Below are 14,188 nucleotides of genomic sequence, written 5' to 3'. Positions count from 1 at the left end.
GTTTGATGATAAAGAAAGGAGTGTTAGGAACGCTCGATAGAAAATTGGGTATTGAAAAACATATTGAGTTACCCATGAAGGAGACCAAGGACAAATACAAGGACCAAATCCTATATTCAAAGGATTCAGGTAATTCTGGATCCGTTGAAATCTTTAGAGAATATCTTGCTCCGAAGTCATGTTAAAATCTTGCGGAAAATCTTTCTCCATCAACCGTCGAACTTAGAAATTCCAAAATATCATCATCAATATCTTTGATATTTCTGAGGATATTTTCATAAATATTCTCGTTCAAAATTATATACCTCTTCGTGCTTCCTGTGTATCAATATATTGGAAACATTCAATAAAAAATATAGTACCGAAAAGCAGATTATGCGAAACTATGAAGAAAGCCGTGGATAAATCACAAAGAATAAGTTTGACTTCAAAGAATCCAAATAATTCAATGTCTGCTAAAGTCTATAGTGAATAACTTGCTCCTTACTCTAAACCCTTGCAGACAATAGTTTCTATCATCCTCTGATCTTAGATATTCTGAGATATTATCGTACCTTTCATTATAAATATCCTCCATATTTCTGGAGATATTTTTATAACTATTCTTATCTGAAATCATTAATCTTTTCGTGCTATCAGTATTACATCATATAGAAACTGTTAGTTTCTATATTCTGTAAATTTTCAAGCTTAAAATATGAATGTTATTGAAGTAATGATGGGAACTGATGCATGAGTTAGTATAATATAATGACACTTGATCAACGTGATTATATTACAGTAAGTCATGCTGAGTTTCTAAATGAAACGTGATGATTCACAGATCATAACGTCATCATGTGCCATGTTACATAACTCTTTCATCCTACTTAACTCCGTAACAGATCAAGAAAATGTATTCTTGATGGTTCTATCTTCCGTGATGTTGATAAATTTGAAAATCAAATCGTGCTATCACGTTCCTTCATGCTTAGAACATTATAATCATTCGAAACTCTATATCTATAAATTCTGGACCATTATTCGCTTGACTTGAAGTCGGGAAGAGAAAACAAAAGCATAGAGCTTTGAAATATAAGGGAGAATATAAAGTCCGATAACAACACATAAATTACAAACCGTGTATATCAATGTTTATCGCAACATAAAGACACGGGAGAATTAAAAACATTATAATCCCGAGGGCGAAGTAGAAGAAAGCAGATTCCTCTGGTGGAAGTTGGAAAAGGAGAATGATTGTTGCGATAGTAAGGATGAGGACAAGGATCAGAACTGGATTAATCATTTTCAGAATCTTTTGGATGTATGAACTAAGAAAGAAAGTATAAGAATGGTGAGAATAATGGAAAGGAAGAGCTTAATTTATACTGGAAATATCAGACGTAGTAATCGGGGCAGATCACCGTATTTAATTAAAGAGATCTTAATTTCCATAAATCCCGAAGAATCAGATTTTATAGATCTTCAAGATTTTCTTTAAATCCCTTAAATTCCGGAATTCAACCAAGGCAATGTCAAAAGTTAAGACGCGCCTTATTTTCTAAATTCAAACCTGACTACGTCAAAAGTTAAAAACAAATCTTTGTTTCTCATTTCATCCTTTTGTGAATAGCTTCATTCGCACTCTTCGAATAATCGAATTATTTTTATCCATATTACTCAATGATGATAAAACTCAAGTTATCAACTCATATTCGTCAGGAAAACATATTTATTGTTAGCTATGACGACCTCACTCAAATTTCGGGACGAAATTTCTTTAACGGGTAGGTACTGTGATGACCCGGGAATTTCCGACCAAATTTAAACATAATCTTATATGATTCGACTCGATAAGCAAAGTCTATTAAACTGAGTCTCATTATGTTTGAACTATTTCATGATAACATTTGACCTTTAACTATTTCCGACGATTCACGAACCTTTAATTGTAACTAAGAATGTAAATATAAATAATTATATATAAAACTAATTATATTAGTATTAATGAACTATTAAGTAATTTTGTTATTATAAAAGATAACATTTAATAACTAAAGATTTTCATTTTGAATATATATAGTATATTGTATATAAATGATTCAAACATATTTTACCAACGTTATCAAAATATTAAATGTACAATGTTATACTTTGTAGTTAATTGTTTAATATACATAATTAATCATCTACTCAACATTTAAAACATGATTTTATATATATGGTAGTATACATATATACATAAATATAACTATATATATATATATGATTTTATACATAATTATTATATTATGTATATGTAGAAATTTATAATATATCTATGATGAAATAATGTACTATTTTAATAAATATATATAATACTTACATATATAAAACATTTATATTTTTCATAATTACATACATAAGTATAATATAATTAGTATGTAAATATGTAAATAAATATTATAATATATTTATATTAAAATGCATAAATATATAATATTCAGTATATGTTACAATACATATTACATAATTATTAAATATTACATAATAATAGATGATATTAATAAATTAAATTTAAATACAAATATAGTTGTTGTAGTAATGTTATTTGTATCGTCAAATATCAATATTTGTATTCATAATATTACTTTATATCATATAAAGATGAAATTGGATGTATATATTAGATTATTATTACTAATATTATTATTATCGATAAAATATTAATATTATCATAATTAGTATGGTATTATTATTATTATTATTATTATTATTATTATCATTTTTACAATTATTATTATCATTAATATTATATTTATCATTATTATTAATTTTATTAATATTATTAGATATTAATAGTATTTTTATTATATATTATTATTATTAATTGAAAAAATAGTAGGGATCTATATTATACGCGTGACCTCTGTATCCTTTATCTCTATTATTATTATTTTTTTTTGTTTCTTTCCTGCTCCCAACTCGTGAACCTGTGTTGACATTTTCTCCATTTTTTATCAACCGATCTCTATTATTACAACATGATTATGTATAATTGCAAATCAAATAAAAAGGAAATCCAATGGGATTAAAGAGCACATCGATATTATTTTTTTTTCTTCTCTGCACGCTCCAATTTTTTTTTTCTCTTAATTCAATTTCGAATAAAGTTTCAAAATCTAAAAATGCAGAAAGGTTAGAAATCTTTCTTTGAATCTATCTGCAAAATCTCAACTCTCAAATCTTTATATCGATCTTGAATTTTGAAGTCAAAGTTTAGTTTAAAAAAAGTCAACAATTGTTCTTTAGACAAATTCGCGTTCGTGTATATGTTTCTGATCAAATTGACGATTCCAGTAGTTTTTATACATGTTTAGAAAACTATTTCGTGTTATAAACATTATCTATAATATTATCTATTACGAAATCAAATTTTTTTTTTTGTTCCAAGAACCGACGCTGCAGTAGGCCTTTAGTATATATTTTTTTTTATTTTAGCACCCAAATTTTTTTTTTTTCTGTAATGTTTTGAAGCTTTAAAGGGAACCCCGATTTTGTTTTTTTTTTTTGGTTATTGATGTTTTGTTGAATCCATGAGACTTGTGGAGAAGAACAGGAATAGAAGAAAAACATTTTATATATAAAATTTAAATTCGATATTAGTACAGAGAATCAGAATTGGTGGGATGGTCGAGTGTTTGCGTGTGAGCATGTGGTCACGAGATCGAGTCCAGAGGACGGCAGTTTCTTTTTTTTTTTGAAACTCTTTTCATGTGAGGTAGTTTTCTTTTCTAATTTTATTATTGTTATTATATATTAATTATTATTAGTATTATTATTATTTTTGTGATTGTTTTGATTGTTATTGTTATTGTTATTATTAGTATCATACTTGTTATCATATTTGAAAGTATTATAGACATTACTATTATTATTATGATAGGTATTAATAATATTATTATTAGTAATAAACTTATCATTTTAGTATTTTATCATCATTAGGATTATGATTATGATTATCATTATTATTATTATGAAGGAAATAAAAATATATTATTATCATCAATATTAGAATTTGTACCGGTTTATAAATAATAGTATCATCAGTACATTTACAATTAATAATATCATATTTATCAGTATCATCATTAATATTTACTAGTATTATTATGATTATCATTTATCATTTTATAAATATTAGAACCCTTATTATTAACATAAGTATGGTATTAGTATTAATATTATTTTAGAGTTATTATTATTAGTATCATTAACAGTTATCATTTTCATTTTTTTTGCTATTAGTATTATCATTATTAATAAAATTATTAATATTATTAGTAAATCATTATTATCTAAATTATTATTTTAACAAATAAATCTTTTGTACACTATATATATACTTATGGTATATACTAGGATTGTATTAATAATTCACATAACAAACTAATAAAATTTCATAAATACAATACTAACCACAAATATATGTATATAAATATATTAATGTCACTATTTATATAAACGTAAATCATTATAGATATATATACATAAAATCGATATATATATAAAATATAACTTAAAGTATAATATAAGTATACGTTTTAAAATAAAGGTTAGAATAAATTCTACAAAACTATAATATATAAATAATACATATTAATAAATGAAATTTTGTAACTTACATTATACGTATTAATATATACACAATTGATACAGGTTCGTGAATCCGAGGCCAACCCTGCATTGTTCAATGACGTCATATGTATTTTTACTACAAAATACAGTATCGTGAGTTTCATTTGATTCCCTTTTACTCTTTACATTTTTGGGACTGAGAATACATGCGCTACTTTTACAACTGCTTTATTAAATGCTTTTGATATACATTTTGAACTGCGAATACATGAAATGCTTTTATAAATGTTTTACGAAATAGACACAAGTATGTGAAACTACATTCTATGGTTGAATTATCGAAATCGAATATGCCCCTTTTTATTAAGTCTGGTAATCTAAGAATTAGGGAACAGACACCCTAATTGACGCGAATCCTAAAGATAGATCTATCGGGTCCAACAAGCCCCATCCAAAGTACCGGATGTTTTAGTACTTCGAAATTTATATCATGTCCGAAGGAGGATCCCGGAATGATGGGGATATTCTTATATATGCATATTGTTAATGTCGGTTACCAGGTGTTCAATCCATATGAATGATATTTTTGTCTCTATGCATGGGACGTATGTTTATGAGAAATGGAAATCTGAAATCTTGTGGTCTATTAAAATGATGGAAACGATTGTTTAAGTTAAACTAATGAACTCACCAACCTTTTGTTGACACTTTAAAGCATGTTTATTCTCAGGTACGAAAGAAATCTTCCGCTGTGTATTTGCTCATTTTATAGATATTACTTGGAGTCATTCATGGCATATTTCAAAAGACGTTGCATTCGAGTCGTCGAGTTCATCAAGATTATTATCAAGTCAATTATAGTTGGATATATTATGAAATGGTATGCATGCCTGTCAACTTTCGATGTAATGAAAGTTTGTCTTTTCAAAAACGAATGCAATGTTTGTAAAATGTATCATATAGAGGTCAAGTACCTCGCGATGTAATCAACTGTTGTGAATCGTTTATAATCGATATGGACTTCGTCCGGATGGATTAGGACGGGTCTTCACAATATACATATATATACATATTTATTTATATATAACGGTTCGTGAATCGTCAAAATTTGGTCGAGGTTATAATGAATGTATGAACACAATTTAAAATTCTTGAGATTTAACTTAACAAACTTTGCTTATCGTGTCGGAATAATATAAAGATAAAGTTTAAATTTGGTCGGAAATTTCCGGATCGTCACATACTTGACCGTGGTTTTATCCAACCTAGCCATTCACCATGGGGCGCTCCGATTTTGTTCGTTAAGAAGAAAGATGGATCCCTACGAATGTGTATTGATTATCGTGAACTAAACAAATTAACGGTTAAGAACCGATATCCTCTTCCTGGCATCGATGATCTCTTTGATCAACTACAAGGGTCTCATGTATATTCAAAAATCGATCTCCGTTCGGGTTATCATCAACTAAGGGTTAAGGAGGAAGATGTCTCCAAAACCGCTTTCCGGACTCGTTATGGTAGTTATGAATTTCTCGTAATGCCCTTTGGTCTCACTAACGCACCGGCGGTGTTCATGGACCTCATGAACCTCATGAACCGCGTGTGCAAACCGTACCTCGATAAATTCGTTATCGTGTTCATCGATGATATTTTGGTCTATTCTAAGAGCGAAGAAGAACACGAGGAACACCTCCGACTAGTGCTTGAACTTTTAAGACAAGAACGACTCTATGCCAAATTCTCCAAGTGTGAATTTTGGTTGAAGGAAGTTCAATTCCTTGGTCATGTTGTAAGTGATCAGGGTATTAAAGTCGATCCTGCAAAAATCGAAGCCATTAGTAAATGGGAGACTCTTACTACTCCTAATCACATTCGTCAATTCTTGGGTCTCACCGGATACTATCATAGATTCATCAAAGATTTCTCCTTGGTTGCTCGTCCTCTAACCGCGTTAACTCATAAGGGAAGAAAATTTGTTTGGGCAACCGAACAAGAATCCGCATTTCAAATCTTGAAGACAAAGCTAACCACCGCTCCTATCTTGTCACTTCCCAAAGGCAATGATGATTTTGTTGTATATTGCGATGCCTCGAAACATGGTTTTGGGTGTGTATTGATGCAACGAGAGAAAGTCATTGCTTACGCCTCCCGACAACTAAAAGTCCACGAACGGAATTATACGACCCATGATCTCGAACTCGGAGCCGTTGTCTTTACACTTAAAATGTGGAGACACTATCTTTATGGAACCAAGAGTACCATCTTCACCGATCACAAAAGCCTTCAACACATCTTCGACCAAAAGCAACTAAACATGAGACAACGAAGGTGGATTGAAACCTTAAACGATTACGATTGCGAGCTTCATTACCACCCCAGAAAGGCAAATGTAATAGCCGATGCCTTTAGTTGAAAAGAAAGAGTAGTGCCTCTTCGTGTACGAGCATTAAACATCACTATCCACACCAACCTCAATAACCAAATTCGGGTAGCCCAAGACGAGGCTCTCAAGGATGAAAACATTTCACACGAGCTCTTAAACATTCTAGTCTCTCGATTCGAAGTTAAGGAGACCGGACTCCGATACTTCGCCGGAAGTATTTGGGTGCCTAGTTATGGGGACCTACGAAGCCTTATTTTAGATGAAGCCCATATGCCACGATACTCGATTCACCCCAGTGCCAATAAAATGTACCACGACCTTAAAGAACAATATTGGTGGCCGAACATTAAAAGGGACGTAGCTACTTATGTTGCTAAGTGTTTAACATGTTCCAAAGTCAAAGCCGAACACCAAAGACCGTCCGGGTTACTTCAACAACCCGAAATCCTGCAATGGAAGTGGGAGAGAATAACGATGGATTTTATCACCAAGCTACCAAAGACGACGGGCGGTTATGATACCATTTGGGTTATTGTTGACCGTCTCACCAAATCCGCACACTTCCTAGCCATGAAGGAAACCGACAAAATGGAGAAACTTGCACAACTTTACATTAAAGAGATCGTAGCCCGTTACGATGTGCCTTTATCGATTATTTTCGACCGAGATGGCCGTTTTGTTTCTCGATTTTGGCGTACTTTACAAGAAGCGTTGGGAACGCGATTGGACATGAGCACCGCATACCATCCATAAACCGACGGAAAAAGCGAACGCACAATCCAAACTTTAGAAGACATGCTACGAGCTTGCGTTATCGATTTTGAAAAAGCTTGGGACAAGCATTTGCCTTTAGCCGAGTTTTCATACAACAATAGCTACTACGCGAGTATTAAAGCCGCACCTTTTGAAGCGTTATATGGCCGAAAATGTCGTTCTCCTCTTTGTTGGGCCGAAGATGGTGACGCACAAATCATCGGGCCCTAACTCATTCATGAAACAACCGAGAAAATCGTTCAAATCCGAGATAGGCTTAGGACGGTCCGTAGTCGTCAAAAGTGCTATACCAACAAAAGACGCAACGACCTCGAATTTCAAGTTGGTAATCACGTAATGTTAAAAGTCACACCTTGGAAAGGTGTAATTCATTTCGGAAAACGTGGGAAGCTAAATCCACGGTATATTGGTGCTTTCGAAATCTTGGAGCGTTTTGGAACCGTTGCTTATCGTTTAGATCTTCCGCCTCAATTGAGCTCCGTTCATCCTACCTTCCATGTATCAAAATTGAAGAAATGTCTTACCGAACCTGATGTCGTCATCCCTCTCGAAGAGCTAACTATTGATGAGAAACTTCATTTTGTGGAGGAACCGATTGAAATTGTGTACACCTCCGTCAAGGCACTAAAACAAAGCTGAATATCGATTGTTAAGGTCCATTGGAACGCCAAGAGAGGACTCGAGTTTACTTGGGAAAGGCAAGATCAAATGCAAAGGAAATACCCTCATCTATTCCCGGTTCCGAAAACGCAAGATTCCGAGGAAGAAACAATGACTACTACGCCTACTTAAATTTCGGGACGAAATTTCTTTTAAGTGGTAGGTAATTTAACATCCCGCCTTTTTCTGTTTACTTTTCCATTTACTTATTTAAAGTCCGTTTTATATTTATAACATCTACCGTTAATACGCGTTTTAAATTATCTCGTTTAAGTAATTCACGCGCCCGAATGAAACTTGAGGGACTCGTTTTGCCAATTGACCAAATCTTTGACTAGGTCAACTAGTCAACACTCACTCTCATCCATTCATTCATCTCTTTCACTTTACTACTTCAACTTTTTACTCTCAAATTCCAAATCAAAGAACTCATCATCCATTCAAGATCTAGCAAGTGTTTTACAAAACAAATTACATATTTGGAATCCTTGCATCTTCCTCTTCGATTCCATACCAATTTCATTACATTTGGGTAACTTTCTAAATCACTAGATTTTGTATTCTTGATGTTTTTAATTTATAAAGTTGTTAATTAGTGTCTATGGCTCAAGTCTAACATGAATATATTATTTATATGCTTGATCTCGTTGTTAAAAAGTAACTAGCATGAACTTAAAAAGTGTGTGTTTGATTTTGAATTTTGGATGATTTAATGTTGTTGTTATGATAAAGTACAAGTATTAAATGTGTTCCTAGTATTACTAGCTTCAATTTGATGTGTAGGTTACTTTAGAAAACTTCATAAACTTGATTATTGATTTTGGTGAATTTGAGTTAGGGTTTGATGAATTTGAAATGAACTTTTGATGCTTTAAATGACATGAGATGTTGTTTGTAAGTGTTTAGTTGTATTGTATGTTTAATTATGTTCGAAATGGCATATCATAGGTGTAAAGTGGATCACCGAATCGTGAAATGAGATTATTGAACTTAAATGTCATAAATGAGGAGCATTGAATATGATTTGGGTTGTTGTAAGTATTGAATTGTTTGTTGAAATGTGTTTAGTTGTGTTCCTTGTCAAAATACCTTTCCAACGATATAAGATACATGTTTTAGATGTTTACGGATCATAAATTGTGTTAAATTGAAGTTTGGCTCGAGACTTGTTGAGTTTTAGAGCAATTTCACTGAATCAGATACAGATGCGGCGCATCTGCCTTTGGATGCGGCGCATCTGCTGCAGATGCGGCGCATCTGGGGCAGACTGATTTGGTGGTCGTTTCACGAAAAATGTACGCTATGCTAGGGACCTCCGATTCACAATGAACGTGTTCTAACATGCTTATCTATGATTAATAACTTCAGAAAAATAGTTCGGGACCCGACCCGAACGTGTTGACTTTTGTTGACTTTTGTTGACTTTGACTTTGACCAAAATTTGACTTTTAGTCAAACTTAACCAAATGTTTGTGCAATCTTTTTAACGTGCTTTTATACTTGTATCTTGCATGAAACTTGACAATTTAATTCACATGCTATATAATCGAGTCGTAACGAGCCATAGGACTAATTGAACATCTTTGACCAATCGTGATTATCGTTATTGATACGACCTGTTTGTTTAGGTCAAGACTAGCATTGTTCTTTGCACACGTATACTTGTGAAGTACTTTTTACTCGTGCACTCAAGGTGAGATCATAGTCCCACCTTTTCAACAACTTTTACGTTTTAAACTATGGGATGAGAAACATATACGTATCATACTTTTATGCTTTGAACACAAGTATGAAAATAAACATTCCACGTGCGAGTTTGAACAAAAAGCCTCAATTCAATTATCATTAATTACACTTGCAGGGTGTAAATGAGAACTTATATTATGTGATCACACGGGCTTGACGAGCCTCATTCGGACGGTTCGCTACCGTTAGCGGATGAAATATATTTTCGAGTATAGTGTATGTTCTAACACTACATAACAGGGTACAAAATAGTTAAGTATTGATAATTGGGTGCTCGCGATACAAACAACAACTTTTGGAATGCAAACGATTTAGATAATCAACTTATATTAAATCTTGTTGTTCAAATGCACGTTTACTAATACACCTATGATTTCACCAACGTTTTTCATTAACAGTTTTCTATATGTCTTCTCAGGTCCTTGAACGCTATGTGATACATGCTTCCGCACTCTTTTTGATACTTGCTTGGATGTCGAGTATACATGCATAGTTGGAGCGTCTTTTGACTACTTTTAAATTGTGTCGCATAGGTTTCATTTGTACGTTAAACATTGTAATGTAACTAGTCATTGAACTACTTTTGTAAACTCGAAACACTTTTACATTTGAAATGAATGCGACATATTTTGGTCAAACGTTGTTTTAAGGACTTATGACCACGTAACGGGACCTAAGTAGACGGCTCCGTCAATGATGATTTGGCGGGGTCGCTACAATGTTTATGAGAAATGGAAATGAAAATCTTGTGGTCTATTAAATTATGGAAATGATTAATTACGATAAACTAATGAGCTCACCAACCTTTTGGTTGACACTTTAAAGCATGTTTAATCTCAGGTATGAAAGAAATCCTCCGCTGTGCATTTGCTCATTTTAGAGATATTACTTGGTGTCATTCATGACATATTTCAAAAGACGTTGCATTCAAGTCGTTGAGTTCAATAAAGATTATTATGACAGATTAGGTCAATTATTGTTGGATATATTATGAGATGGTATGCATGTCGTCAACTTTCGATGTAATGAAAGTTTGTCTTTTAAAAACGAATGCAATGTTTGAAAAATATATCATATAGAGGTCAAGTACCTCATGATGTAACCAAATGTAATGTATTTATCCAGATGGATTAGGATGGGTCATTAAATTAAAGACCCGTCCTAATCCATAAGAACGAATACAATAAAATATGATTACATTGCGAGGTATTTGACCTTTATATGATACATTTTACAAACATTGCATTCGTTTTAAATGACAAACTTTCATTACATCGAAAGTTGACATTCATGCATACCATTTCATAATATCCAACTATAAATGATCTAATCTGTCATTTACTTAATCATAATCTTACTGAACTCAATGACTTGAATGCAACGTCTTTTGAAATATGCCATGAATGACTCCAAGTAATATTTTTAAATTGAGCAAATGCACAGCGAAAGATTTCTTTCAATCCTGAGAATAAACATGCTTTAAAGTGTCAACCAAAAAGTTGGTGAGTTCATTAGTTTATCATAATCGATCATTTCCATAATTTTAATAGACCACAAGATTTTCGTATTTATAAACAGAACCTCTCGTCTGCATAAAGATAAAATCATTCATATGAATTGAATACCTGGTAACCGACATTAACAAAAATGCATCTAGAATATCCCCAAACATACAGAACCTCTCGTCTGTATATACAGAACCTCTCGCCTGTATAAAAATCGAAGTACTAAAGCATCCATAACCTGGATGGGACTTGTCGAGGTCCATAGATCTATCTTTAGGATTCGCGTCAATTAGGAACATAACCTCTTGTCTGCCTAATTCTTAGGTTACCAAGCTAAAAGGAGTGATATTCGGTGTGACGACCCGGAAATTTCCGACCAAATTTAAACTTAATCTTAATATGATTTCGACACGATAAGCAAAGTCTGTAATGTTGAATCTCAAAAATTTTGAACTGTTTTCATATATATTCATTTGGCCTTTGACTATTCCTGATGATTCACGAACCATTGTTGTAAATATTATATGTATATTTAAATATATAAAAATATATAGATATTAAAAATTCAATTATGATATAAGTATCACATAGTTGATAATATAAAAGGGTAATAAATAAAATGAAGTATTATATATTGTAATTGTTAAAATAATTTTTTGTTTTTAAAATAGTAATAATACATAAAAAGTATCTATATGTAAATAAAGTATGTAGAATATACAAGTATATGGTTTCGAAGTTATTTAGTAAATGACGGTAACGCTCAATTGTTATTCGTTTGATAGTAAATGAGTTAACAAGAAACTTACGTGATTTTAGAATAAACAATGATCTGAAATAGGTTGTATCAATTTTAGCTTTATTAAAAATATTTTTAGAATCTATTTTATCAATTTTAAAAATATTTAATTTCTAGTTGGGATCGAGCTCGAATGACAGGTCAATTTTTTTATGAACGATATTAAACAATTTTAAGACTCGAACTTATGAGAAGTTGGAATTAAATATTGGTCCATAATTAAGTTATATAAAGTTTAGATTTATTAAAAATATTTTTACTTTGATGAGTTAAATTTTAATACTCCGTATAGATTACTTGAAATTAAAAATAAATATTAGACGCACCTTTTTTATCAGGTTTCAAACATTTAATGACCAAAATAAATAAATGAACTTGATTTAAAAATTTGAGATTTTTAGGAATGTTAACTGTTTAGCAATGAACACGATATGGCCATCCGTGATAAAATGTCGGTAATTAGAATCCAAAATTTATCGATGGCTTAACTGTTTCTCTCAATTCTTCCACATGTTAATTGTCTCTGCCTTTTGTTTTCAAACCCAACTTGATAGAATAAATACTACTTTATGATAGCCACTATCTTGTGTTTCTTTTCTCCTGTACGATCCAACACATACAGCCTCAACCAATCATTGTTTCATTTCAATTCATCATCATTATATTACTATTATTAATTAGATTAACTTTACGTAATAAATATATATATATAAATCTATATATACATGATACATACTCATATGGATTATTGGATCACCATAGTGAATTCCATCACCACCATGATCTATCGACCACAACCATCTTCAACCTTTAAGCACCGGTTACCACCGTCACCTTAAAACCCCATCACCAAGCCAAACCATTGCTTACTATTTTTGTTTAGCTAATTATGATCAACCACCACTTCATCACATCTGAACAAATCAACATATGATCAACCTAATCACCAAATTACTCGCAAGTATTAAATTCTGTTGAGTTTTTATTCTTCTGTTAACGAACCCAACCACCTTCCTCTATCTCTCTTACTACTCGAACCTTTATGTTTCGTGATCAAAATATACATCAAACCCGATATATATACCATCGTGAGTTGACTACTATACTTTATATTGTTTTTAGTTTGTTCAATGAAGCTCCCAACCATCATCGTCCTCGTTACATACTGCTACTATACTTTTGTTTTCTGTTTGCAAAAATCACGTAACCGACTTATATTCCTGCTACTGTTTACTCCTGCCATGTTCGAAAACCTAAACGTCACTCTACCATAACAATTGTTTAACTTGTAACTAAGATATGCAACTATTTCTGGTTCGGAACAAAAACCCACATAACCCACACATCATCAACAAAACCCATCACACATCCACTATCTTATTGTTCTATTTTTCTGTTATCCTTCGATCACCATCATCAACTTAACCTACTGCAACATCTGTTTTCACTATTTCAATTAAACCCAAACTAAAAACCATCAAAACTCACGCAATAACACCTCCTGTGTGATGCCCCATATAAAACTATCGTGTACGAATCATCAACAACAAGGTTAAGTACTATATGCATTTTCAAAAAGAGTTTGCATTCATTAATAAAGTGATGTCTAAACCAACATCGAATGTTTTACAATCCAAAAGCATGCTTCATTAAGTAGAAGCAAATAATAAGTGTATGTGACCACAATGGTCGTTACAAGTCATAGCTCAAAAGTACTAATGTTTG

The sequence above is a fragment of the Rutidosis leptorrhynchoides genome, chromosome 9, assembly GCF_046630445.1.
Source record: "Rutidosis leptorrhynchoides isolate AG116_Rl617_1_P2 chromosome 9, CSIRO_AGI_Rlap_v1, whole genome shotgun sequence".
NCBI lineage: Eukaryota > Viridiplantae > Streptophyta > Magnoliopsida > Asterales > Asteraceae > Rutidosis > Rutidosis leptorrhynchoides.
This window is presented reverse-complemented; position numbering follows the sequence as displayed.